This window comes from Gasterosteus aculeatus, chromosome 2 (assembly GCF_964276395.1).
Source record: "Gasterosteus aculeatus chromosome 2, fGasAcu3.hap1.1, whole genome shotgun sequence".
Classification (NCBI taxonomy): domain Eukaryota; kingdom Metazoa; phylum Chordata; class Actinopteri; order Perciformes; family Gasterosteidae; genus Gasterosteus; species Gasterosteus aculeatus.
This window is the reverse complement of record NC_135689.1, coordinates 25,393,131-25,414,532: the sequence shown is the minus strand read 5'-3', so window position 1 is coordinate 25,414,532 and position 21,402 is coordinate 25,393,131. Positions and strand designations below refer to the sequence as shown.

General features: G+C 44.9%; 37 non-coding genes across 37 annotated transcripts; all 37 read right to left on the bottom strand.

The window, feature by feature from the left end:
* Positions 1 to 13: 13 nt before the first annotated feature.
* LOC144400699 (U5 spliceosomal RNA) lies at positions 14 to 128 on the bottom strand. Its single transcript, XR_013462634.1, has one exon. It is a non-coding gene; the product is annotated as a U5 spliceosomal RNA (small nuclear RNA).
* Positions 129 to 570: 442 nt separating this feature from the next.
* LOC144400211 (U1 spliceosomal RNA) lies at positions 571 to 734 on the bottom strand. Its single transcript, XR_013462149.1, has one exon. It is a non-coding gene; the product is annotated as a U1 spliceosomal RNA (small nuclear RNA).
* Positions 735 to 1,010: 276 nt separating this feature from the next.
* LOC144400437 (U2 spliceosomal RNA) lies at positions 1,011 to 1,201 on the bottom strand. Its single transcript, XR_013462375.1, has one exon. It is a non-coding gene; the product is annotated as a U2 spliceosomal RNA (small nuclear RNA).
* Positions 1,202 to 1,803: 602 nt separating this feature from the next.
* LOC144400698 (U5 spliceosomal RNA) lies at positions 1,804 to 1,918 on the bottom strand. Its single transcript, XR_013462633.1, has one exon. It is a non-coding gene; the product is annotated as a U5 spliceosomal RNA (small nuclear RNA).
* A 442-nt stretch (positions 1,919 to 2,360) lies between these two features.
* LOC144400209 (U1 spliceosomal RNA) lies at positions 2,361 to 2,524 on the bottom strand. Its single transcript, XR_013462147.1, has one exon. It is a non-coding gene; the product is annotated as a U1 spliceosomal RNA (small nuclear RNA).
* Positions 2,525 to 2,800: 276 nt separating this feature from the next.
* LOC144400418 (U2 spliceosomal RNA) lies at positions 2,801 to 2,991 on the bottom strand. Its single transcript, XR_013462356.1, has one exon. It is a non-coding gene; the product is annotated as a U2 spliceosomal RNA (small nuclear RNA).
* A 602-nt stretch (positions 2,992 to 3,593) lies between these two features.
* Positions 3,594 to 3,708, bottom strand: LOC144400697 (U5 spliceosomal RNA). Its single transcript, XR_013462632.1, has one exon. It is a non-coding gene; the product is annotated as a U5 spliceosomal RNA (small nuclear RNA).
* Positions 3,709 to 4,150: 442 nt separating this feature from the next.
* LOC144400208 (U1 spliceosomal RNA) lies at positions 4,151 to 4,314 on the bottom strand. The gene has a single exon (XR_013462146.1). It is a non-coding gene; the product is annotated as a U1 spliceosomal RNA (small nuclear RNA).
* Positions 4,315 to 4,590: 276 nt separating this feature from the next.
* On the bottom strand, positions 4,591 to 4,781 carry LOC144400436 (U2 spliceosomal RNA). Its single transcript, XR_013462374.1, has one exon. It is a non-coding gene; the product is annotated as a U2 spliceosomal RNA (small nuclear RNA).
* A 602-nt stretch (positions 4,782 to 5,383) lies between these two features.
* LOC144400696 (U5 spliceosomal RNA) lies at positions 5,384 to 5,498 on the bottom strand. Its single transcript, XR_013462631.1, has one exon. It is a non-coding gene; the product is annotated as a U5 spliceosomal RNA (small nuclear RNA).
* Positions 5,499 to 5,940: 442 nt separating this feature from the next.
* Positions 5,941 to 6,104, bottom strand: LOC144400207 (U1 spliceosomal RNA). The gene has a single exon (XR_013462145.1). It is a non-coding gene; the product is annotated as a U1 spliceosomal RNA (small nuclear RNA).
* Positions 6,105 to 6,380: 276 nt separating this feature from the next.
* Positions 6,381 to 6,571, bottom strand: LOC144400417 (U2 spliceosomal RNA). The gene has a single exon (XR_013462355.1). It is a non-coding gene; the product is annotated as a U2 spliceosomal RNA (small nuclear RNA).
* Positions 6,572 to 7,173: 602 nt separating this feature from the next.
* On the bottom strand, positions 7,174 to 7,288 carry LOC144400695 (U5 spliceosomal RNA). Its single transcript, XR_013462630.1, has one exon. It is a non-coding gene; the product is annotated as a U5 spliceosomal RNA (small nuclear RNA).
* A 442-nt stretch (positions 7,289 to 7,730) lies between these two features.
* On the bottom strand, positions 7,731 to 7,894 carry LOC144400206 (U1 spliceosomal RNA). The gene has a single exon (XR_013462144.1). It is a non-coding gene; the product is annotated as a U1 spliceosomal RNA (small nuclear RNA).
* Positions 7,895 to 8,170: 276 nt separating this feature from the next.
* On the bottom strand, positions 8,171 to 8,361 carry LOC144400341 (U2 spliceosomal RNA). The gene has a single exon (XR_013462279.1). It is a non-coding gene; the product is annotated as a U2 spliceosomal RNA (small nuclear RNA).
* Positions 8,362 to 8,952: 591 nt separating this feature from the next.
* Positions 8,953 to 9,067, bottom strand: LOC144400542 (U5 spliceosomal RNA). The gene has a single exon (XR_013462477.1). It is a non-coding gene; the product is annotated as a U5 spliceosomal RNA (small nuclear RNA).
* Positions 9,068 to 9,416: 349 nt separating this feature from the next.
* On the bottom strand, positions 9,417 to 9,580 carry LOC144400205 (U1 spliceosomal RNA). Its single transcript, XR_013462143.1, has one exon. It is a non-coding gene; the product is annotated as a U1 spliceosomal RNA (small nuclear RNA).
* Positions 9,581 to 9,856: 276 nt separating this feature from the next.
* Positions 9,857 to 10,047, bottom strand: LOC144400416 (U2 spliceosomal RNA). Its single transcript, XR_013462354.1, has one exon. It is a non-coding gene; the product is annotated as a U2 spliceosomal RNA (small nuclear RNA).
* A 602-nt stretch (positions 10,048 to 10,649) lies between these two features.
* LOC144400694 (U5 spliceosomal RNA) lies at positions 10,650 to 10,764 on the bottom strand. Its single transcript, XR_013462629.1, has one exon. It is a non-coding gene; the product is annotated as a U5 spliceosomal RNA (small nuclear RNA).
* A 349-nt stretch (positions 10,765 to 11,113) lies between these two features.
* On the bottom strand, positions 11,114 to 11,277 carry LOC144400203 (U1 spliceosomal RNA). Its single transcript, XR_013462141.1, has one exon. It is a non-coding gene; the product is annotated as a U1 spliceosomal RNA (small nuclear RNA).
* Positions 11,278 to 11,553: 276 nt separating this feature from the next.
* Positions 11,554 to 11,744, bottom strand: LOC144400340 (U2 spliceosomal RNA). Its single transcript, XR_013462278.1, has one exon. It is a non-coding gene; the product is annotated as a U2 spliceosomal RNA (small nuclear RNA).
* Positions 11,745 to 12,335: 591 nt separating this feature from the next.
* On the bottom strand, positions 12,336 to 12,450 carry LOC144400541 (U5 spliceosomal RNA). The gene has a single exon (XR_013462476.1). It is a non-coding gene; the product is annotated as a U5 spliceosomal RNA (small nuclear RNA).
* Positions 12,451 to 12,799: 349 nt separating this feature from the next.
* On the bottom strand, positions 12,800 to 12,963 carry LOC144400202 (U1 spliceosomal RNA). Its single transcript, XR_013462140.1, has one exon. It is a non-coding gene; the product is annotated as a U1 spliceosomal RNA (small nuclear RNA).
* A 276-nt stretch (positions 12,964 to 13,239) lies between these two features.
* LOC144400415 (U2 spliceosomal RNA) lies at positions 13,240 to 13,430 on the bottom strand. Its single transcript, XR_013462353.1, has one exon. It is a non-coding gene; the product is annotated as a U2 spliceosomal RNA (small nuclear RNA).
* Positions 13,431 to 14,032: 602 nt separating this feature from the next.
* LOC144400693 (U5 spliceosomal RNA) lies at positions 14,033 to 14,147 on the bottom strand. The gene has a single exon (XR_013462628.1). It is a non-coding gene; the product is annotated as a U5 spliceosomal RNA (small nuclear RNA).
* Positions 14,148 to 14,496: 349 nt separating this feature from the next.
* On the bottom strand, positions 14,497 to 14,660 carry LOC144400201 (U1 spliceosomal RNA). The gene has a single exon (XR_013462139.1). It is a non-coding gene; the product is annotated as a U1 spliceosomal RNA (small nuclear RNA).
* Positions 14,661 to 14,936: 276 nt separating this feature from the next.
* On the bottom strand, positions 14,937 to 15,127 carry LOC144400414 (U2 spliceosomal RNA). Its single transcript, XR_013462352.1, has one exon. It is a non-coding gene; the product is annotated as a U2 spliceosomal RNA (small nuclear RNA).
* Positions 15,128 to 15,729: 602 nt separating this feature from the next.
* LOC144400691 (U5 spliceosomal RNA) lies at positions 15,730 to 15,844 on the bottom strand. The gene has a single exon (XR_013462626.1). It is a non-coding gene; the product is annotated as a U5 spliceosomal RNA (small nuclear RNA).
* Positions 15,845 to 16,286: 442 nt separating this feature from the next.
* LOC144400200 (U1 spliceosomal RNA) lies at positions 16,287 to 16,450 on the bottom strand. The gene has a single exon (XR_013462138.1). It is a non-coding gene; the product is annotated as a U1 spliceosomal RNA (small nuclear RNA).
* Positions 16,451 to 16,726: 276 nt separating this feature from the next.
* Positions 16,727 to 16,917, bottom strand: LOC144400339 (U2 spliceosomal RNA). The gene has a single exon (XR_013462277.1). It is a non-coding gene; the product is annotated as a U2 spliceosomal RNA (small nuclear RNA).
* A 602-nt stretch (positions 16,918 to 17,519) lies between these two features.
* Positions 17,520 to 17,634, bottom strand: LOC144400690 (U5 spliceosomal RNA). The gene has a single exon (XR_013462625.1). It is a non-coding gene; the product is annotated as a U5 spliceosomal RNA (small nuclear RNA).
* A 442-nt stretch (positions 17,635 to 18,076) lies between these two features.
* Positions 18,077 to 18,240, bottom strand: LOC144400199 (U1 spliceosomal RNA). The gene has a single exon (XR_013462137.1). It is a non-coding gene; the product is annotated as a U1 spliceosomal RNA (small nuclear RNA).
* Positions 18,241 to 18,516: 276 nt separating this feature from the next.
* Positions 18,517 to 18,707, bottom strand: LOC144400338 (U2 spliceosomal RNA). The gene has a single exon (XR_013462276.1). It is a non-coding gene; the product is annotated as a U2 spliceosomal RNA (small nuclear RNA).
* Positions 18,708 to 19,309: 602 nt separating this feature from the next.
* On the bottom strand, positions 19,310 to 19,424 carry LOC144400689 (U5 spliceosomal RNA). Its single transcript, XR_013462624.1, has one exon. It is a non-coding gene; the product is annotated as a U5 spliceosomal RNA (small nuclear RNA).
* A 442-nt stretch (positions 19,425 to 19,866) lies between these two features.
* On the bottom strand, positions 19,867 to 20,030 carry LOC144400197 (U1 spliceosomal RNA). The gene has a single exon (XR_013462135.1). It is a non-coding gene; the product is annotated as a U1 spliceosomal RNA (small nuclear RNA).
* Positions 20,031 to 20,306: 276 nt separating this feature from the next.
* LOC144400413 (U2 spliceosomal RNA) lies at positions 20,307 to 20,497 on the bottom strand. Its single transcript, XR_013462351.1, has one exon. It is a non-coding gene; the product is annotated as a U2 spliceosomal RNA (small nuclear RNA).
* A 602-nt stretch (positions 20,498 to 21,099) lies between these two features.
* LOC144400688 (U5 spliceosomal RNA) lies at positions 21,100 to 21,214 on the bottom strand. The gene has a single exon (XR_013462623.1). It is a non-coding gene; the product is annotated as a U5 spliceosomal RNA (small nuclear RNA).
* Positions 21,215 to 21,402: the final 188 nt, after the last annotated feature.

Sequence of the window (21,402 nt, the reverse complement as noted above, 5' to 3'; positions counted from 1 at the left end):
CAAGTACATGAGGCTCAGCCAATTGGCAGAGCCTGCCAAAAATATGGTCAACTCATTGTTGTTCCTCTCCACGGAAGTCTTTAGTAAAAGGCGAAAGACTTATGCGTATTGAAGAGAAACCAAAGTCAGTTGCGGAATCAGGTGGCAGGCAGCCTTATATCCCAGTCGCAACAGTGATCCCTCTTGTGGTTGGGACTGGTTGAGCTGCGGTTGTCCAATGCCAAACCCATTCCCCAGCACCAGCCATCAAAAACTCATTGATTTGTTTACAAGCAAAAGTGTAAAGTCCTGCTGAAATGTGCTTGATTTCACTTTGGATTCAGACAGTGATTTGCTGATTTGAGACGTGCTCCACTGGAGACTCCAGCGCAGTGATGATTAATGCTGAAATCTGGTTGATTTCACTTTGGATTCAGACAGTGATTTGCTGATTGTAGACTCCCTCCACCGGAGACTCCAGTGCAGTGGTGATTAATCCGTGTAAAATCCTGCTGAAATGTGGTTGATTTCACTAGGGATTCAGACAGTGATGATTAAACGGGACACCTGGTTTTTCTTTGACTTCAATATCAGGGGAGAGCGCGAACGCAGTCCCCCACTACCACAAATTATGCAGTCGAGATTCCCACATTTGGGGAATTCGCAGTGGTCAGCACAGTCGCAGTGCAATGACTGAGCCTCGCCCTGGGTGAACCACCTTCTTGATCATGGTATCTCCCCTGCCAGGTAAGTATGAGTTGGTGGTGACAGAGGCAGGGACGGTATTCCCAGTCACAGCATTTGTGGTGACGGTTCGCAGATGGCACCGTCCTCACAGATCGGTGAAGTTAAAATCAGTGATTTGAGACTTGCAAAACAAAGGCACTATTGATGAGTAAGCATAAGTCACTTGCCAAAAGCCTCAGTCTTAAAAACTATGTGGAGGTGAGACTTGTTTTACTCAAAGCAGAAATCATTTCCAACACCACACCACTGATTCAGGTTACCCTTTCTTTTATTTTCCACAATTTAAAGGGTGCACCGTTCCCGGAGGTGCTGCAATACCGGGCCGATGCTTGGAGTGAACGGAGCAAGCCCCTTTTTCATCTCCCAGAGCTAAAAATCGGCTTAATATGTAGTCCTCGTATAGAGGACATATCAGATATTAAACTGATAAGAACAGATACTACACTTGATCTTAGCCAAAAGGGCGAGAAGCGATAACACCAAACTGTTTGTTTGCAGACCCAACGTACCAGCACATATCTCAATTGTCGCGGTGCGGTTCTTTCAACTGGGCGTAGCAGTCGCTTGCTACTTAACAACCCACTCCCCACGCTGCCCCCGTCCTCAAAAAAGCTAAAATCATTGATTTGTTTACAAGCAAAAGTGTAAACTCCTGCTGAAATCTGGTTGATTTCACTGTTGTTTCAGACACTAGAGACTCCAGTGATGATTAATCACTGTAAAGTCCTGCTGAAAATCTTGTTGATTTCACAATGGATTCAGACAGAGATTTGAGACTTGCTGCAAGGCTCCACTAGTGACTCCAGTGATGATTCCTGCTGAAAATCTTGTTGATTTCACAATGAATTCAGACAGTGATTTGCTGATTTGAGACGTGCTCCACCGGAGACTCCAGTAAAGTGACCATTAATCCCTGTAAAATCCTGCTGAAATCTGGTTGATTTCACTTTGGATTCAGACAGTGATTTGAGACTTGCTGCACTAGTGACTCCAGTGATAAGTAAACACAACTTTGTTTGTGCTCCATTGTCAGGAGCCTCTGTCCAACTACTTTTCTTTTCACACAAGTACATGAGGCTCAGCCAATTGGCAGAGCCTGCCAAAAATATGGTCAACTCATTGTTGTTCCTCTCCACGGAAGTCTTTAGTAAAAGGCGAAAGACTTATGCGTATTGAAGAGAAACCAAAGTCAGTTGCGGAATCAGGTGGCAGGCAGCCTTATATCCCAGTCGCAACAGTGATCCCTCTTGTGGTTGGGACTGGTTGAGCTGCGGTTGTCCAATGCCAAACCCATTCCCCAGCACCAGCCATCAAAAACTCATTGATTTGTTTACAAGCAAAAGTGTAAAGTCCTGCTGAAATGTGCTTGATTTCACTTTGGATTCAGACAGTGATTTGCTGATTTGAGACGTGCTCCACTGGAGACTCCAGCGCAGTGATGATTAATGCTGAAATCTGGTTGATTTCACTTTGGATTCAGACAGTGATTTGCTGATTGTAGACTCCCTCCACCGGAGACTCCAGTGCAGTGGTGATTAATCCGTGTAAAATCCTGCTGAAATGTGGTTGATTTCACTAGGGATTCAGACAGTGATGATTAAACGGGACACCTGGTTTTTCTTTGACTTCAATATCAGGGGAGAGCGCGAACGCAGTCCCCCACTACCACAAATTATGCAGTCGAGATTCCCACATTTGGGGAATTCGCAGTGGTCAGCACAGTCGCAGTGCAATGACTGAGCCTCGCCCTGGGTGAACCACCTTCTTGATCATGGTATCTCCCCTGCCAGGTAAGTATGAGTTGGTGGTGACAGAGGCAGGGACGGTATTCCCAGTCACAGCATTTGTGGTGACGGTTCGCAGATGGCACCGTCCTCACAGATCGGTGAAGTTAAAATCAGTGATTTGAGACTTGCAAAACAAAGGCACTATTGATGAGTAAGCATAAGTCACTTGCCAAAAGCCTCAGTCTTAAAAACTATGTGGAGGTGAGACTTGTTTTACTCAAAGCAGAAATCATTTCCAACACCACACCACTGATTCAGGTTACCATTTCTTTTATTTTCCACAATTTAAAGGGTGCACCGTTCCCGGAGGTGCTGCAATACCGGGCCGATGCTTGGAGTGAACGGAGCAAGCCCCTTTTTCATCTCCCAGAGCTAAAAATCGGCTTAATATGTAGTCCTCGTATAGAGGACATATCAGATATTAAACTGATAAGAACAGATACTACACTTGATCTTAGCCAAAAGGCCGAGAAGCGATAACACCAAACTGTTTGTTTGCAGACCCAACGTACCAGCACATATCTCAATTGTCGCGGTGCGGTTCTTTCAACTGGGCGTAGCAGTCGCTTGCTACTTAACAACCCACTCCCCACGCTGCCCCCGTCCTCAAAAAAGCTAAAATCATTGATTTGTTTACAAGCAAAAGTGTAAACTCCTGCTGAAATCTGGTTGATTTCACTGTTGTTTCAGACACTAGAGACTCCAGTGATGATTAATCACTGTAAAGTCCTGCTGAAAATCTTGTTGATTTCACAATGGATTCAGACAGAGATTTGAGACTTGCTGCAAGGCTCCACTAGTGACTCCAGTGATGATTCCTGCTGAAAATCTTGTTGATTTCACAATGAATTCAGACAGTGATTTGCTGATTTGAGACGTGCTCCACCGGAGACTCCAGTAAAGTGACCATTAATCCCTGTAAAATCCTGCTGAAATCTGGTTGATTTCACTTTGGATTCAGACAGTGATTTGAGACTTGCTGCACTAGTGACTCCAGTGATAAGTAAACACAACTTTGTTTGTGCTCCATTGTCAGGAGCCTCTGTCCAACTACTTTTCTTTTCACACAAGTACATGAGGCTCAGCCAATTGGCAGAGCCTGCCAAAAATATGGTCAACTCATTGTTGTTCCTCTCCACGGAAGTCTTTAGTAAAAGGCGAAAGACTTATGCGTATTGAAGAGAAACCAAAGTCAGTTGCGGAATCAGGTGGCAGGCAGCCTTATATCCCAGTCGCAACAGTGATCCCTCTTGTGGTTGGGACTGGTTGAGCTGCGGTTGTCCAATGCCAAACCCATTCCCCAGCACCAGCCATCAAAAACTCATTGATTTGTTTACAAGCAAAAGTGTAAAGTCCTGCTGAAATGTGCTTGATTTCACTTTGGATTCAGACAGTGATTTGCTGATTTGAGACGTGCTCCACTGGAGACTCCAGCGCAGTGATGATTAATGCTGAAATCTGGTTGATTTCACTTTGGATTCAGACAGTGATTTGCTGATTGTAGACTCCCTCCACCGGAGACTCCAGTGCAGTGGTGATTAATCCGTGTAAAATCCTGCTGAAATGTGGTTGATTTCACTAGGGATTCAGACAGTGATGATTAAACGGGACACCTGGTTTTTCTTTGACTTCAATATCAGGGGAGAGCGCGAACGCAGTCCCCCACTACCACAAATTATGCAGTCGAGATTCCCACATTTGGGGAATTCGCAGTGGTCAGCACAGTCGCAGTGCAATGACTGAGCCTCGCCCTGGGTGAACCACCTTCTTGATCATGGTATCTCCCCTGCCAGGTAAGTATGAGTTGGTGGTGACAGAGGCAGGGACGGTATTCCCAGTCACAGCATTTGTGGTGACGGTTCGCAGATGGCACCGTCCTCACAGATCGGTGAAGTTAAAATCAGTGATTTGAGACTTGCAAAACAAAGGCACTATTGATGAGTAAGCATAAGTCACTTGCCAAAAGCCTCAGTCTTAAAAACTATGTGGAGGTGAGACTTGTTTTACTCAAAGCAGAAATCATTTCCAACACCACACCACTGATTCAGGTTACCCTTTCTTTTATTTTCCACAATTTAAAGGGTGCACCGTTCCCGGAGGTGCTGCAATACCGGGCCGATGCTTGGAGTGAACGGAGCAAGCCCCTTTTTCATCTCCCAGAGCTAAAAATCGGCTTAATATGTAGTCCTCGTATAGAGGACATATCAGATATTAAACTGATAAGAACAGATACTACACTTGATCTTAGCCAAAAGGGCGAGAAGCGATAACACCAAACTGTTTGTTTGCAGACCCAACGTACCAGCACATATCTCAATTGTCGCGGTGCGGTTCTTTCAACTGGGCGTAGCAGTCGCTTGCTACTTAACAACCCACTCCCCACGCTGCCCCCGTCCTCAAAAAAGCTAAAATCATTGATTTGTTTACAAGCAAAAGTGTAAACTCCTGCTGAAATCTGGTTGATTTCACTGTTGTTTCAGACACTAGAGACTCCAGTGATGATTAATCACTGTAAAGTCCTGCTGAAAATCTTGTTGATTTCACAATGGATTCAGACAGAGATTTGAGACTTGCTGCAAGGCTCCACTAGTGACTCCAGTGATGATTCCTGCTGAAAATCTTGTTGATTTCACAATGAATTCAGACAGTGATTTGCTGATTTGAGACGTGCTCCACCGGAGACTCCAGTAAAGTGACCATTAATCCCTGTAAAATCCTGCTGAAATCTGGTTGATTTCACTTTGGATTCAGACAGTGATTTGAGACTTGCTGCACTAGTGACTCCAGTGATAAGTAAACACAACTTTGTTTGTGCTCCATTGTCAGGAGCCTCTGTCCAACTACTTTTCTTTTCACACAAGTACATGAGGCTCAGCCAATTGGCAGAGCCTGCCAAAAATATGGTCAACTCATTGTTGTTCCTCTCCACGGAAGTCTTTAGTAAAAGGCGAAAGACTTATGCGTATTGAAGAGAAACCAAAGTCAGTTGCGGAATCAGGTGGCAGGCAGCCTTATATCCCAGTCGCAACAGTGATCCCTCTTGTGGTTGGGACTGGTTGAGCTGCGGTTGTCCAATGCCAAACCCATTCCCCAGCACCAGCCATCAAAAACTCATTGATTTGTTTACAAGCAAAAGTGTAAAGTCCTGCTGAAATGTGCTTGATTTCACTTTGGATTCAGACAGTGATTTGCTGATTTGAGACGTGCTCCACTGGAGACTCCAGCGCAGTGATGATTAATGCTGAAATCTGGTTGATTTCACTTTGGATTCAGACAGTGATTTGCTGATTGTAGACTCCCTCCACCGGAGACTCCAGTGCAGTGGTGATTAATCCGTGTAAAATCCTGCTGAAATGTGGTTGATTTCACTAGGGATTCAGACAGTGATGATTAAACGGGACACCTGGTTTTTCTTTGACTTCAATATCAGGGGAGAGCGCGAACGCAGTCCCCCACTACCACAAATTATGCAGTCGAGATTCCCACATTTGGGGAATTCGCAGTGGTCAGCACAGTCGCAGTGCAATGACTGAGCCTCGCCCTGGGTGAACCACCTTCTTGATCATGGTATCTCCCCTGCCAGGTAAGTATGAGTTGGTGGTGACAGAGGCAGGGACGGTATTCCCAGTCACAGCATTTGTGGTGACGGTTCGCAGATGGCACCGTCCTCACAGATCGGTGAAGTTAAAATCAGTGATTTGAGACTTGCAAAACAAAGGCACTATTGATGAGTAAGCATAAGTCACTTGCCAAAAGCCTCAGTCTTAAAAACTATGTGGAGGTGAGACTTGTTTTACTCAAAGCAGAAATCATTTCCAACACCACACCACTGATTCAGGTTACCATTTCTTTTATTTTCCACAATTTAAAGGGTGCACCGTTCCCGGAGGTGCTGCAATACCGGGCCGATGCTTGGAGTGAACGGAGCAAGCCCCTTTTTCATCTCCCAGAGCTAAAAATCGGCTTAATATGTAGTCCTCGTATAGAGGACATATCAGATATTAAACTGATAAGAACAGATACTACACTTGATCTTAGCCAAAAGGCCGAGAAGCGATAACACCAAACTGTTTGTTTGCAGACCCAACGTACCAGCACATATCTCAATTGTCGCGGTGCGGTTCTTTCAACTGGGCGTAGCAGTCGCTTGCTACTTAACAACCCACTCCCCACGCTGCCCCCGTCCTCAAAAAAGCTAAAATCATTGATTTGTTTACAAGCAAAAGTGTAAACTCCTGCTGAAATCTGGTTGATTTCACTGTTGTTTCAGACACTAGAGACTCCAGTGATGATTAATCACTGTAAAGTCCTGCTGAAAATCTTGTTGATTTCACAATGGATTCAGACAGAGATTTGAGACTTGCTGCAAGGCTCCACTAGTGACTCCAGTGATGATTCCTGCTGAAAATCTTGTTGATTTCACAATGAATTCAGACAGTGATTTGCTGATTTGAGACGTGCTCCACCGGAGACTCCAGTAAAGTGACCATTAATCCCTGTAAAATCCTGCTGAAATCTGGTTGATTTCACTTTGGATTCAGACAGTGATTTGAGACTTGCTGCACTAGTGACTCCAGTGATAAGTAAACACAACTTTGTTTGTGCTCCATTGTCAGGAGCCTCTGTCCAACTACTTTTCTTTTCACACAAGTACATGAGGCTCAGCCAATTGGCAGAGCCTGCCAAAAATATGGTCAACTCATTGTTGTTCCTCTCCACGGAAGTCTTTAGTAAAAGGCGAAAGACTTATGCGTATTGAAGAGAAACCAAAGTCAGTTGCGGAATCAGGTGGCAGGCAGCCTTATATCCCAGTCGCAACAGTGATCCCTCTTGTGGTTGGGACTGGTTGAGCTGCGGTTGTCCAATGCCAAACCCATTCCCCAGCACCAGCCATCAAAAACTCATTGATTTGTTTACAAGCAAAAGTGTAAAGTCCTGCTGAAATGTGCTTGATTTCACTTTGGATTCAGACAGTGATTTGCTGATTTGAGACGTGCTCCACTGGAGACTCCAGCGCAGTGATGATTAATGCTGAAATCTGGTTGATTTCACTTTGGATTCAGACAGTGATTTGCTGATTGTAGACTCCCTCCACCGGAGACTCCAGTGCAGTGGTGATTAATCCGTGTAAAATCCTGCTGAAATGTGGTTGATTTCACTAGGGATTCAGACAGTGATGATTAAACGGGACACCTGGTTTTTCTTTGACTTCAATATCAGGGGAGAGCGCGAACGCAGTCCCCCACTACCACAAATTATGCAGTCGAGATTCCCACATTTGGGGAATTCGCAGTGGTCAGCACAGTCGCAGTGCAATGACTGAGCCTCGCCCTGGGTGAACCACCTTCTTGATCATGGTATCTCCCCTGCCAGGTAAGTATGAGTTGGTGGTGACAGAGGCAGGGACGGTATTCCCAGTCACAGCATTTGTGGTGACGGTTCGCAGATGGCACCGTCCTCACAGATCGGTGAAGTTAAAATCAGTGATTTGAGACTTGCAAAACAAAGGCACTATTGATGAGTAAGCATAAGTCACTTGCCAAAAGCCTCAGTCTTAAAAACTATGTGGAGGTGAGACTTGTTTTACTCAAAGCAGAAATCATTTCCAACACCACACCACTGATTCAGGTTACCATTTCTTTTATTTTCCACAATTTAAAGGGTGCACCGTTCCCGGAGGTGCTGCAATACCGGGTCGATGCTTGGAGTGAACGGAGCAAGCCCCTTTTTCATCTCCCAGAGCTAAAAATCGGCTTAATATGTAGTCCTCGTATAGAGGACATATCAGATATTAAACTGATAAGAACAGATACTACACTTGATCTTAGCCAAAAGGCCGAGAAGCGATAACACCAAACTGTTTGTTTGCAGACCCAACGTACCAGCACATATCTCAATTGTCGCGGTGCGGTTCTTTCAACTGGGCGTAGCAGTCGCTTGCTACTTAACAACCCACTCCCCACGCTGCCCCCGTCCTCAAAAAAGCTAAAATCATTGATTTGTTTACAAGCAAAAGTGTAAACTCCTGCTGAAATCTGGTTGATTTCACTGTTGTTTCAGACACTAGAGACTCCAGTGATGATTAATCACTGTAAAGTCCTGCTGAAAATCTTGTTGATTTCACAATGGATTCAGACAGAGATTTGAGACTTGCTGCAAGGCTCCACTAGTGACTCCAGTGATGATTCCTGCTGAAAATCTTGTTGATTTCACAATGAATTCAGACAGTGATTTGCTGATTTGAGACGTGCTCCACCGGAGACTCCAGTAAAGTGACCATTAATCCCTGTAAAATCCTGCTGATTTCACTTTGGATTCAGACAGTGATTTGAGACTTGCTGCACTAGTGACTCCAGTGATAAGTAAACACAACTTTGTTTGTGCTCCATTGTCCGGAGCCTCTGTCCAACTACTTTTCTTTTCACACAAGTACATGAGGCTCAGCCAATTGGCAGAGACTGCCAAAAATATGGTCAACTCATTGTTGTTCCTCTCCACGGAAGTCTTTAGTAAAAGGCGAAAGACTTATGCGTATTGAAGAGAAACCAAAGTCAGTTGCGGAATCAGGTGGCAGGCAGCCTTATATCCCAGTCGCAACAGTGATCCCTCTTGTGGTTGGGACTGGTTGAGCTGCGGTTGTCCAATGCCAAACCCATTCCCCAGCACCAGCCATCAAAAACTCATTGATTTGTTTACAAGCAAAAGTGTAAAGTCCTGCTGAAATGTGCTTGATTTCACTTTGGATTCAGACAGTGATTTGCTGATTGTAGACTCCCTCCACCGGAGACTCCAGTGCAGTGGTGATTAATCCGTGTAAAATCCTGCTGAAATGTGGTTGATTTCACTAGGGATTCAGACAGTGATGATTAAACGGGACACCTGGTTTTTCTTTGACTTCAATATCAGGGGAGAGCGCGAACGCAGTCCCCCACTACCACAAATTATGCAGTCGAGATTCCCACATTTGGGGAATTCGCAGTGGTCAGCACAGTCGCAGTGCAATGACTGAGCCTCGCCCTGGGTGAACCACCTTCTTGATCATGGTATCTCCCCTGCCAGGTAAGTATGAGTTGGTGGTGACAGAGGCAGGGACGGTATTCCCAGTCACAGCATTTGTGGTGACGGTTCGCAGATGGCACCGTCCTCACAGATCGGTGAAGTTAAAATCAGTGATTTGAGACTTGCAAAACAAAGGCACTATTGATGAGTAAGCATAAGTCACTTGCCAAAAGCCTCAGTCTTAAAAACTATGTGGAGGTGAGACTTGTTTTACTCAAAGCAGAAATCATTTCCAACACCACACCACTGATTCAGGTTACCCTTTCTTTTATTTTCCACAATTTAAAGGGTGCACCGTTCCCGGAGGTGCTGCAATACCGGGCCGATGCTTGGAGTGAACGGAGCAAGCCCCTTTTTCATCTCCCAGAGCTAAAAATCGGCTTAATATGTAGTCCTCGTATAGAGGACATATCAGATATTAAACTGATAAGAACAGATACTACACTTGATCTTAGCCAAAAGGCCGAGAAGCGATAACACCAAACTGTTTGTTTGCAGACCCAACGTACCAGCACATATCTCAATTGTCGCGGTGCGGTTCTTTCAACTGGGCGTAGCAGTCGCTTGCTACTTAACAACCCACTCCCCACGCTGCCCCCGTCCTCAAAAAAGCTAAAATCATTGATTTGTTTACAAGCAAAAGTGTAAACTCCTGCTGAAATCTGGTTGATTTCACTGTTGTTTCAGACACTAGAGACTCCAGTGATGATTAATCACTGTAAAGTCCTGCTGAAAATCTTGTTGATTTCACAATGGATTCAGACAGAGATTTGAGACTTGCTGCAAGGCTCCACTAGTGACTCCAGTGATGATTCCTGCTGAAAATCTTGTTGATTTCACAATGAATTCAGACAGTGATTTGCTGATTTGAGACGTGCTCCACCGGAGACTCCAGTAAAGTGACCATTAATCCCTGTAAAATCCTGCTGAAATCTGGTTGATTTCACTTTGGATTCAGACAGTGATTTGAGACTTGCTGCACTAGTGACTCCAGTGATAAGTAAACACAACTTTGTTTGTGCTCCATTGTCAGGAGCCTCTGTCCAACTACTTTTCTTTTCACACAAGTACATGAGGCTCAGCCAATTGGCAGAGCCTGCCAAAAATATGGTCAACTCATTGTTGTTCCTCTCCACGGAAGTCTTTAGTAAAAGGCGAAAGACTTATGCGTATTGAAGAGAAACCAAAGTCAGTTGCGGAATCAGGTGGCAGGCAGCCTTATATCCCAGTCGCAACAGTGATCCCTCTTGTGGTTGGGACTGGTTGAGCTGCGGTTGTCCAATGCCAAACCCATTCCCCAGCACCAGCCATCAAAAACTCATTGATTTGTTTACAAGCAAAAGTGTAAAGTCCTGCTGAAATGTGCTTGATTTCACTTTGGATTCAGACAGTGATTTGCTGATTGTAGACTCCCTCCACCGGAGACTCCAGTGCAGTGGTGATTAATCCGTGTAAAATCCTGCTGAAATGTGGTTGATTTCACTAGGGATTCAGACAGTGATGATTAAACGGGACACCTGGTTTTTCTTTGACTTCAATATCAGGGGAGAGCGCGAACGCAGTCCCCCACTACCACAAATTATGCAGTCGAGATTCCCACATTTGGGGAATTCGCAGTGGTCAGCACAGTCGCAGTGCAATGACTGAGCCTCGCCCTGGGTGAACCACCTTCTTGATCATGGTATCTCCCCTGCCAGGTAAGTATGAGTTGGTGGTGACAGAGGCAGGGACGGTATTCCCAGTCACAGCATTTGTGGTGACGGTTCGCAGATGGCACCGTCCTCACAGATCAGTGAAGTTAAAATCAGTGATTTGAGACTTGCAAAACAAAGGCACTATTGATGAGTAAGCATAAGTCACTTGCCAAAAGCCTCAGTCTTAAAAACTATGTGGAGGTGAGACTTGTTTTACTCAAAGCAGAAATCATTTCCAACACCACACCACTGATTCAGGTTACCCTTTCTTTTATTTTCCACAATTTAAAGGGTGCACCGTTCCCGGAGGTGCTGCAATACCGGGTCGATGCTTGGAGTGAACGGAGCAAGCCCCTTTTTCATCTCCCAGAGCTAAAAATCGGCTTAATATGTAGTCCTCGTATAGAGGACATATCAGATATTAAACTGATAAGAACAGATACTACACTTGATCTTAGCCAAAAGGCCGAGAAGCGATAACACCAAACTGTTTGTTTGCAGACCCAACGTACCAGCACATATCTCAATTGTCGCGGTGCGGTTCTTTCAACTGGGCGTAGCAGTCGCTTGCTACTTAACAACCCACTCCCCACGCTGCCCCCGTCCTCAAAAAAGCTAAAATCATTGATTTGTTTACAAGCAAAAGTGTAAACTCCTGCTGAAATCTGGTTGATTTCACTGTTGTTTCAGACACTAGAGACTCCAGTGATGATTAATCACTGTAAAGTCCTGCTGAAAATCTTGTTGATTTCACAATGGATTCAGACAGAGATTTGAGACTTGCTGCAAGGCTCCACTAGTGACTCCAGTGATGATTCCTGCTGAAAATCTTGTTGATTTCACAATGAATTCAGACAGTGATTTGCTGATTTGAGACGTGCTCCACCGGAGACTCCAGTAAAGTGACCATTAATCCCTGTAAAATCCTGCTGATTTCACTTTGGATTCAGACAGTGATTTGAGACTTGCTGCACTAGTGACTCCAGTGATAAGTAAACACAACTTTGTTTGTGCTCCATTGTCCGGAGCCTCTGTCCAACTACTTTTCTTTTCACACAAGTACATGAGGCTCAGCCAATTGGCAGAGACTGCCAAAAATATGGTCAACTCATTGTTGTTCCTCTCCACGGAAGTCTTTAGTAAAAGGCGAAAGACTTATGCGTATTGAAGAGAAACCAAAGTCAGTTGCGGAATCAGGTGGCAGGCAGCCTTATATCCCAGTCGCAACAGTGATCCCTCTTGTGGTTGGGACTGGTTGAGCTGCGGTTGTCCAATGCCAAACCCATTCCCCAGCACCAGCCATCAAAAACTCATTGATTTGTTTACAAGCAAAAGTGTAAAGTCCTGCTGAAATGTGCTTGATTTCACTTTGGATTCAGACAGTGATTTGCTGATTGTAGACTCCCTCCACCGGAGACTCCAGTGCAGTGGTGATTAATCCGTGTAAAATCCTGCTGAAATGTGGTTGATTTCACTAGGGATTCAGACAGTGATGATTAAACGGGACACCTGGTTTTTCTTTGACTTCAATATCAGGGGAGAGCGCGAACGCAGTCCCCCACTACCACAAATTATGCAGTCGAGATTCCCACATTTGGGGAATTCGCAGTGGTCAGCACAGTCGCAGTGCAATGACTGAGCCTCGCCCTGGGTGAACCACCTTCTTGATCATGGTATCTCCCCTGCCAGGTAAGTATGAGTTGGTGGTGACAGAGGCAGGGACGGTATTCCCAGTCACAGCATTTGTGGTGACGGTTCGCAGATGGCACCGTCCTCACAGATCGGTGAAGTTAAAATCAGTGATTTGAGACTTGCAAAACAAAGGCACTATTGATGAGTAAGCATAAGTCACTTGCCAAAAGCCTCAGTCTTAAAAACTATGTGGAGGTGAGACTTGTTTTACTCAAAGCAGAAATCATTTCCAACACCACACCACTGATTCAGGTTACCCTTTCTTTTATTTTCCACAATTTAAAGGGTGCACCGTTCCCGGAGGTGCTGCAATACCGGGCCGATGCTTGGAGTGAACGGAGCAAGCCCCTTTTTCATCTCCCAGAGCTAAAAATCGGCTTAATATGTAGTCCTCGTATAGAGGACATATCAGATATTAAACTGATAAGAACAGATACTACACTTGATCTTAGCCAAAAGGCCGAGAAGCGATAACACCAAACTGTTTGTTTGCAGACCCAACGTACCAGCACATATCTCAATTGTCGCGGTGCGGTTCTTTCAACTGGGCGTAGCAGTCGCTTGCTACTTAACAACCCACTCCCCACGCTGCCCCCGTCCTCAAAAAAGCTAAAATCATTGATTTGTTTACAAGCAAAAGTGTAAACTCCTGCTGAAATCTGGTTGATTTCACTGTTGTTTCAGACACTAGAGACTCCAGTGATGATTAATCACTGTAAAGTCCTGCTGAAAATCTTGTTGATTTCACAATGGATTCAGACAGAGATTTGAGACTTGCTGCAAGGCTCCACTAGTGACTCCAGTGATGATTCCTGCTGAAAATCTTGTTGATTTCACAATGAATTCAGACAGTGATTTGCTGATTTGAGACGTGCTCCACCGGAGACTCCAGTAAAGTGACCATTAATCCCTGTAAAATCCTGCTGAAATCTGGTTGATTTCACTTTGGATTCAGACAGTGATTTGAGACTTGCTGCACTAGTGACTCCAGTGATAAGTAAACACAACTTTGTTTGTGCTCCATTGTCAGGAGCCTCTGTCCAACTACTTTTCTTTTCACACAAGTACATGAGGCTCAGCCAATTGGCAGAGCCTGCCAAAAATATGGTCAACTCATTGTTGTTCCTCTCCACGGAAGTCTTTAGTAAAAGGCGAAAGACTTATGCGTATTGAAGAGAAACCAAAGTCAGTTGCGGAATCAGGTGGCAGGCAGCCTTATATCCCAGTCGCAACAGTGATCCCTCTTGTGGTTGGGACTGGTTGAGCTGCGGTTGTCCAATGCCAAACCCATTCCCCAGCACCAGCCATCAAAAACTCATTGATTTGTTTACAAGCAAAAGTGTAAAGTCCTGCTGAAATGTGCTTGATTTCACTTTGGATTCAGACAGTGATTTGCTGATTGTAGACTCCCTCCACCGGAGACTCCAGTGCAGTGGTGATTAATCCGTGTAAAATCCTGCTGAAATGTGGTTGATTTCACTAGGGATTCAGACAGTGATGATTAAACGGGACACCTGGTTTTTCTTTGACTTCAATATCAGGGGAGAGCGCGAACGCAGTCCCCCACTACCACAAATTATGCAGTCGAGATTCCCACATTTGGGGAATTCGCAGTGGTCAGCACAGTCGCAGTGCAATGACTGAGCCTCGCCCTGGGTGAACCACCTTCTTGATCATGGTATCTCCCCTGCCAGGTAAGTATGAGTTGGTGGTGACAGAGGCAGGGACGGTATTCCCAGTCACAGCATTTGTGGTGACGGTTCGCAGATGGCACCGTCCTCACAGATCAGTGAAGTTAAAATCAGTGATTTGAGACTTGCAAAACAAAGGCACTATTGATGAGTAAGCATAAGTCACTTGCCAAAAGCCTCAGTCTTAAAAACTATGTGGAGGTGAGACTTGTTTTACTCAAAGCAGAAATCATTTCCAACACCACACCACTGATTCAGGTTACCCTTTCTTTTATTTTCCACAATTTAAAGGGTGCACCGTTCCCGGAGGTGCTGCAATACCGGGCCGATGCTTGGAGTGAACGGAGCAAGCCCCTTTTTCATCTCCCAGAGCTAAAAATCGGCTTAATATGTAGTCCTCGTATAGAGGACATATCAGATATTAAACTGATAAGAACAGATACTACACTTGATCTTAGCCAAAAGGCCGAGAAGCGATAACACCAAACTGTTTGTTTGCAGACCCAACGTACCAGCACATATCTCAATTGTCGCGGTGCGGTTCTTTCAACTGGGCGTAGCAGTCGCTTGCTACTTAACAACCCACTCCCCACGCTGCCCCCGTCCTCAAAAAAGCTAAAATCATTGATTTGTTTACAAGCAAAAGTGTAAACTCCTGCTGAAATCTGGTTGATTTCACTGTTGTTTCAGACACTAGAGACTCCAGTGATGATTAATCACTGTAAAGTCCTGCTGAAAATCTTGTTGATTTCACAATGGATTCAGACAGAGATTTGAGACTTGCTGCAAGGCTCCACTAGTGACTCCAGTGATGATTCCTGCTGAAAATCTTGTTGATTTCACAATGAATTCAGACAGTGATTTGCTGATTTGAGACGTGCTCCACCGGAGACTCCAGTAAAGTGACCATTAATCCCTGTAAAATCCTGCTGAAATCTGGTTGATTTCACTTTGGATTCAGACAGTGATTTGAGACTTGCTGCACTAGTGACTCCAGTGATAAGTAAACACAACTTTGTTTGTGCTCCATTGTCAGGAGCCTCTGTCCAACTACTTTTCTTTTCACACAAGTACATGAGGCTCAGCCAATTGGCAGAGCCTGCCAAAAATATGGTCAACTCATTGTTGTTCCTCTCCACGGAAGTCTTTAGTAAAAGGCGAAAGACTTATGCGTATTGAAGAGAAACCAAAGTCAGTTGCGGAATCAGGTGGCAGGCAGCCTTATATCCCAGTCGCAACAGTGATCCCTCTTGTGGTTGGGACTGGTTGAGCTGCGGTTGTCCAATGCCAAACCCATTCCCCAGCACCAGCCATCAAAAACTCATTGATTTGTTTACAAGCAAAAGTGTAAAGTCCTGCTGAAATGTGCTTGATTTCACTTTGGATTCAGACAGTGATTTGCTGATTTGAGACGTGCTCCACTGGAGACTCCAGCGCAGTGATGATTAATGCTGAAATCTGGTTGATTTCACTTTGGATTCAGACAGTGATTTGCTGATTGTAGACTCCCTCCACCGGAGACTCCAGTGCAGTGGTGATTAATCCGTGTAAAATCCTGCTGAAATGTGGTTGATTTCACTAGGGATTCAGACAGTGATGATTAAACGGGACACCTGGTTTTTCTTTGACTTCAATATCAGGGGAGAGCGCGAACGCAGTCCCCCACTACCACAAATTATGCAGTCGAGATTCCCACATTTGGGGAATTCGCAGTGGTCAGCACAGTCGCAGTGCAATGACTGAGCCTCGCCCTGGGTGAACCACCTTCTTGATCATGGTATCTCCCCTGCCAGGTAAGTATGAGTTGGTGGTGACAGAGGCAGGGACGGTATTCCCAGTCACAGCATTTGTGGTGACGGTTCGCAGATGGCACCGTCCTCACAGATCGGTGAAGTTAAAATCAGTGATTTGAGACTTGCAAAACAAAGGCACTATTGATGAGTAAGCATAAGTCACTTGCCAAAAGCCTCAGTCTTAAAAACTATGTGGAGGTGAGACTTGTTTTACTCAAAGCAGAAATCATTTCCAACACCACACCACTGATTCAGGTTACCATTTCTTTTATTTTCCACAATTTAAAGGGTGCACCGTTCCCGGAGGTGCTGCAATACCGGGTCGATGCTTGGAGTGAACGGAGCAAGCCCCTTTTTCATCTCCCAGAGCTAAAAATCGGCTTAATATGTAGTCCTCGTATAGAGGACATATCAGATATTAAACTGATAAGAACAGATACTACACTTGATCTTAGCCAAAAGGCCGAGAAGCGATAACACCAAACTGTTTGTTTGCAGACCCAACGTACCAGCACATATCTCAATTGTCGCGGTGCGGTTCTTTCAACTGGGCGTAGCAGTCGCTTGCTACTTAACAACCCACTCCCCACGCTGCCCCCGTCCTCAAAAAAGCTAAAATCATTGATTTGTTTACAAGCAAAAGTGTAAACTCCTGCTGAAATCTGGTTGATTTCACTGTTGTTTCAGACACTAGAGACTCCAGTGATGATTAATCACTGTAAAGTCCTGCTGAAAATCTTGTTGATTTCACAATGGATTCAGACAGAGATTTGAGACTTGCTGCAAGGCTCCACTAGTGACTCCAGTGATGATTCCTGCTGAAAATCTTGTTGATTTCACAATGAATTCAGACAGTGATTTGCTGATTTGAGACGTGCTCCACCGGAGACTCCAGTAAAGTGACCATTAATCCCTGTAAAATCCTGCTGAAATCTGGTTGATTTCACTTTGGATTCAGACAGTGATTTGAGACTTGCTGCACTAGTGACTCCAGTGATAAGTAAACACAACTTTGTTTGTGCTCCATTGTCAGGAGCCTCTGTCCAACTACTTTTCTTTTCACACAAGTACATGAGGCTCAGCCAATTGGCAGAGCCTGCCAAAAATATGGTCAACTCATTGTTGTTCCTCTCCACGGAAGTCTTTAGTAAAAGGCGAAAGACTTATGCGTATTGAAGAGAAACCAAAGTCAGTTGCGGAATCAGGTGGCAGGCAGCCTTATATCCCAGTCGCAACAGTGATCCCTCTTGTGGTTGGGACTGGTTGAGCTGCGGTTGTCCAATGCCAAACCCATTCCCCAGCACCAGCCATCAAAAACTCATTGATTTGTTTACAAGCAAAAGTGTAAAGTCCTGCTGAAATGTGCTTGATTTCACTTTGGATTCAGACAGTGATTTGCTGATTTGAGACGTGCTCCACTGGAGACTCCAGCGCAGTGATGATTAATGCTGAAATCTGGTTGATTTCACTTTGGATTCAGACAGTGATTTGCTGATTGTAGACTCCCTCCACCGGAGACTCCAGTGCAGTGGTGATTAATCCGTGTAAAATCCTGCTGAAATGTGGTTGATTTCACTAGGGATTCAGACAGTGATGATTAAACGGGACACCTGGTTTTTCTTTGACTTCAATATCAGGGGAGAGCGCGAACGCAGTCCCCCACTACCACAAATTATGCAGTCGAGATTCCCACATTTGGGGAATTCGCAGTGGTCAGCACAGTCGCAGTGCAATGACTGAGCCTCGCCCTGGGTGAACCACCTTCTTGATCATGGTATCTCCCCTGCCAGGTAAGTATGAGTTGGTGGTGACAGAGGCAGGGACGGTATTCCCAGTCACAGCATTTGTGGTGACGGTTCGCAGATGGCACCGTCCTCACAGATCGGTGAAGTTAAAATCAGTGATTTGAGACTTGCAAAACAAAGGCACTATTGATGAGTAAGCATAAGTCACTTGCCAAAAGCCTCAGTCTTAAAAACTATGTGGAGGTGAGACTTGTTTTACTCAAAGCAGAAATCATTTCCAACACCACACCACTGATTCAGGTTACCATTTCTTTTATTTTCCACAATTTAAAGGGTGCACCGTTCCCGGAGGTGCTGCAATACCGGGTCGATGCTTGGAGTGAACGGAGCAAGCCCCTTTTTCATCTCCCAGAGCTAAAAATCGGCTTAATATGTAGTCCTCGTATAGAGGACATATCAGATATTAAACTGATAAGAACAGATACTACACTTGATCTTAGCCAAAAGGCCGAGAAGCGATAACACCAAACTGTTTGTTTGCAGACCCAACGTACCAGCACATATCTCAATTGTCGCGGTGCGGTTCTTTCAACTGGGCGTAGCAGTCGCTTGCTACTTAACAACCCACTCCCCACGCTGCCCCCGTCCTCAAAAAAGCTAAAATCATTGATTTGTTTACAAGCAAAAGTGTAAACTCCTGCTGAAATCTGGTTGATTTCACTGTTGTTTCAGACACTAGAGACTCCAGTGATGATTAATCACTGTAAAGTCCTGCTGAAAATCTTGTTGATTTCACAATGGATTCAGACAGAGATTTGAGACTTGCTGCAAGGCTCCACTAGTGACTCCAGTGATGATTCCTGCTGAAAATCTTGTTGATTTCACAATGAATTCAGACAGTGATTTGCTGATTTGAGACGTGCTCCACCGGAGACTCCAGTAAAGTGACCATTAATCCCTGTAAAATCCTGCTGAAATCTGGTTGATTTCACTTTGGATTCAGACAGTGATTTGAGACTTGCTGCACTAGTGACTCCAGTGATAAGTAAACACAACTTTGTTTGTGCTCCATTGTCAGGAGCCTCTGTCCAACTACTTTTCTTTTCACACAAGTACATGAGGCTCAGCCAATTGGCAGAGCCTGCCAAAAATATGGTCAACTCATTGTTGTTCCTCTCCACGGAAGTCTTTAGTAAAAGGCGAAAGACTTATGCGTATTGAAGAGAAACCAAAGTCAGTTGCGGAATCAGGTGGCAGGCAGCCTTATATCCCAGTCGCAACAGTGATCCCTCTTGTGGTTGGGACTGGTTGAGCTGCGGTTGTCCAATGCCAAACCCATTCCCCAGCACCAGCCATCAAAAACTCATTGATTTGTTTACAAGCAAAAGTGTAAAGTCCTGCTGAAATGTGCTTGATTTCACTTTGGATTCAGACAGTGATTTGCTGATTTGAGACGTGCTCCACTGGAGACTCCAGCGCAGTGATGATTAATGCTGAAATCTGGTTGATTTCACTTTGGATTCAGACAGTGATTTGCTGATTGTAGACTCCCTCCACCGGAGACTCCAGTGCAGTGGTGATTAATCCGTGTAAAATCCTGCTGAAATGTGGTTGATTTCACTAGGGATTCAGACAGTGATGATTAAACGGGACACCTGGTTTTTCTTTGACTTCAATATCAGGGGAGAGCGCGAACGCAGTCCCCCACTACCACAAATTATGCAGTCGAGATTCCCACATTTGGGGAATTCGCAGTGGTCAGCACAGTCGCAGTGCAATGACTGAGCCTCGCCCTGGGTGAACCACCTTCTTGATCATGGTATCTCCCCTGCCAGGTAAGTATGAGTTGGTGGTGACAGAGGCAGGGACGGTATTCCCAGTCACAGCATTTGTGGTGACGGTTCGCAGATGGCACCGTCCTCACAGATCGGTGAAGTTAAAATCAGTGATTTGAGACTTGCAAAACAAAGGCACTATTGATGAGTAAGCATAAGTCACTTGCCAAAAGCCTCAGTCTTAAAAACTATGTGGAGGTGAGACTTGTTTTACTCAAAGCAGAAATCATTTCCAACACCACACCACTGATTCAGGTTACCCTTTCTTTTATTTTCCACAATTTAAAGGGTGCACCGTTCCCGGAGGTGCTGCAATACCGGGCCGATGCTTGGAGTGAACGGAGCAAGCCCCTTTTTCATCTCCCAGAGCTAAAAATCGGCTTAATATGTAGTCCTCGTATAGAGGACATATCAGATATTAAACTGATAAGAACAGATACTACACTTGATCTTAGCCAAAAGGCCGAGAAGCGATAACACCAAACTGTTTGTTTGCAGACCCAACGTACCAGCACATATCTCAATTGTCGCGGTGCGGTTCTTTCAACTGGGCGTAGCAGTCGCTTGCTACTTAACAACCCACTCCCCACGCTGCCCCCGTCCTCAAAAAAGCTAAAATCATTGATTTGTTTACAAGCAAAAGTGTAAACTCCTGCTGAAATCTGGTTGATTTCACTGTTGTTTCAGACACTAGAGACTCCAGTGATGATTAATCACTGTAAAGTCCTGCTGAAAATCTTGTTGATTTCACAATGGATTCAGACAGAGATTTGAGACTTGCTGCAAGGCTCCACTAGTGACTCCAGTGATGATTCCTGCTGAAAATCTTGTTGATTTCACAATGAATTCAGACAGTGATTTGCTGATTTGAGACGTGCTCCACCGGAGACTCCAGTAAAGTGACCATTAATCCCTGTAAAATCCTGCTGAAATCTGGTTGATTTCACTTTGGATTCAGACAGTGATTTGAGACTTGCTGCACTAGTGACTCCAGTGATAAGTAAACACAACTTTGTTTGTGCTCCATTGTCAGGAGCCTCTGTCCAACTACTTTTCTTTTCACACAAGTACATGAGGCTCAGCCAATTGGCAGAGCCTGCCAAAAATATGGTCAACTCATTGTTGTTCCTCTCCACGGAAGTCTTTAGTAAAAGGCGAAAGACTTATGCGTATTGAAGAGAAACCAAAGTCAGTTGCGGAATCAGGTGGCAGGCAGCCTTATATCCCAGTCGCAACAGTGATCCCTCTTGTGGTTGGGACTGGTTGAGCTGCGGTTGTCCAATGCCAAACCCATTCCCCAGCACCAGCCATCAAAAACTCATTGATTTGTTTACAAGCAAAAGTGTAAAGTCCTGCTGAAATGTGCTTGATTTCACTTTG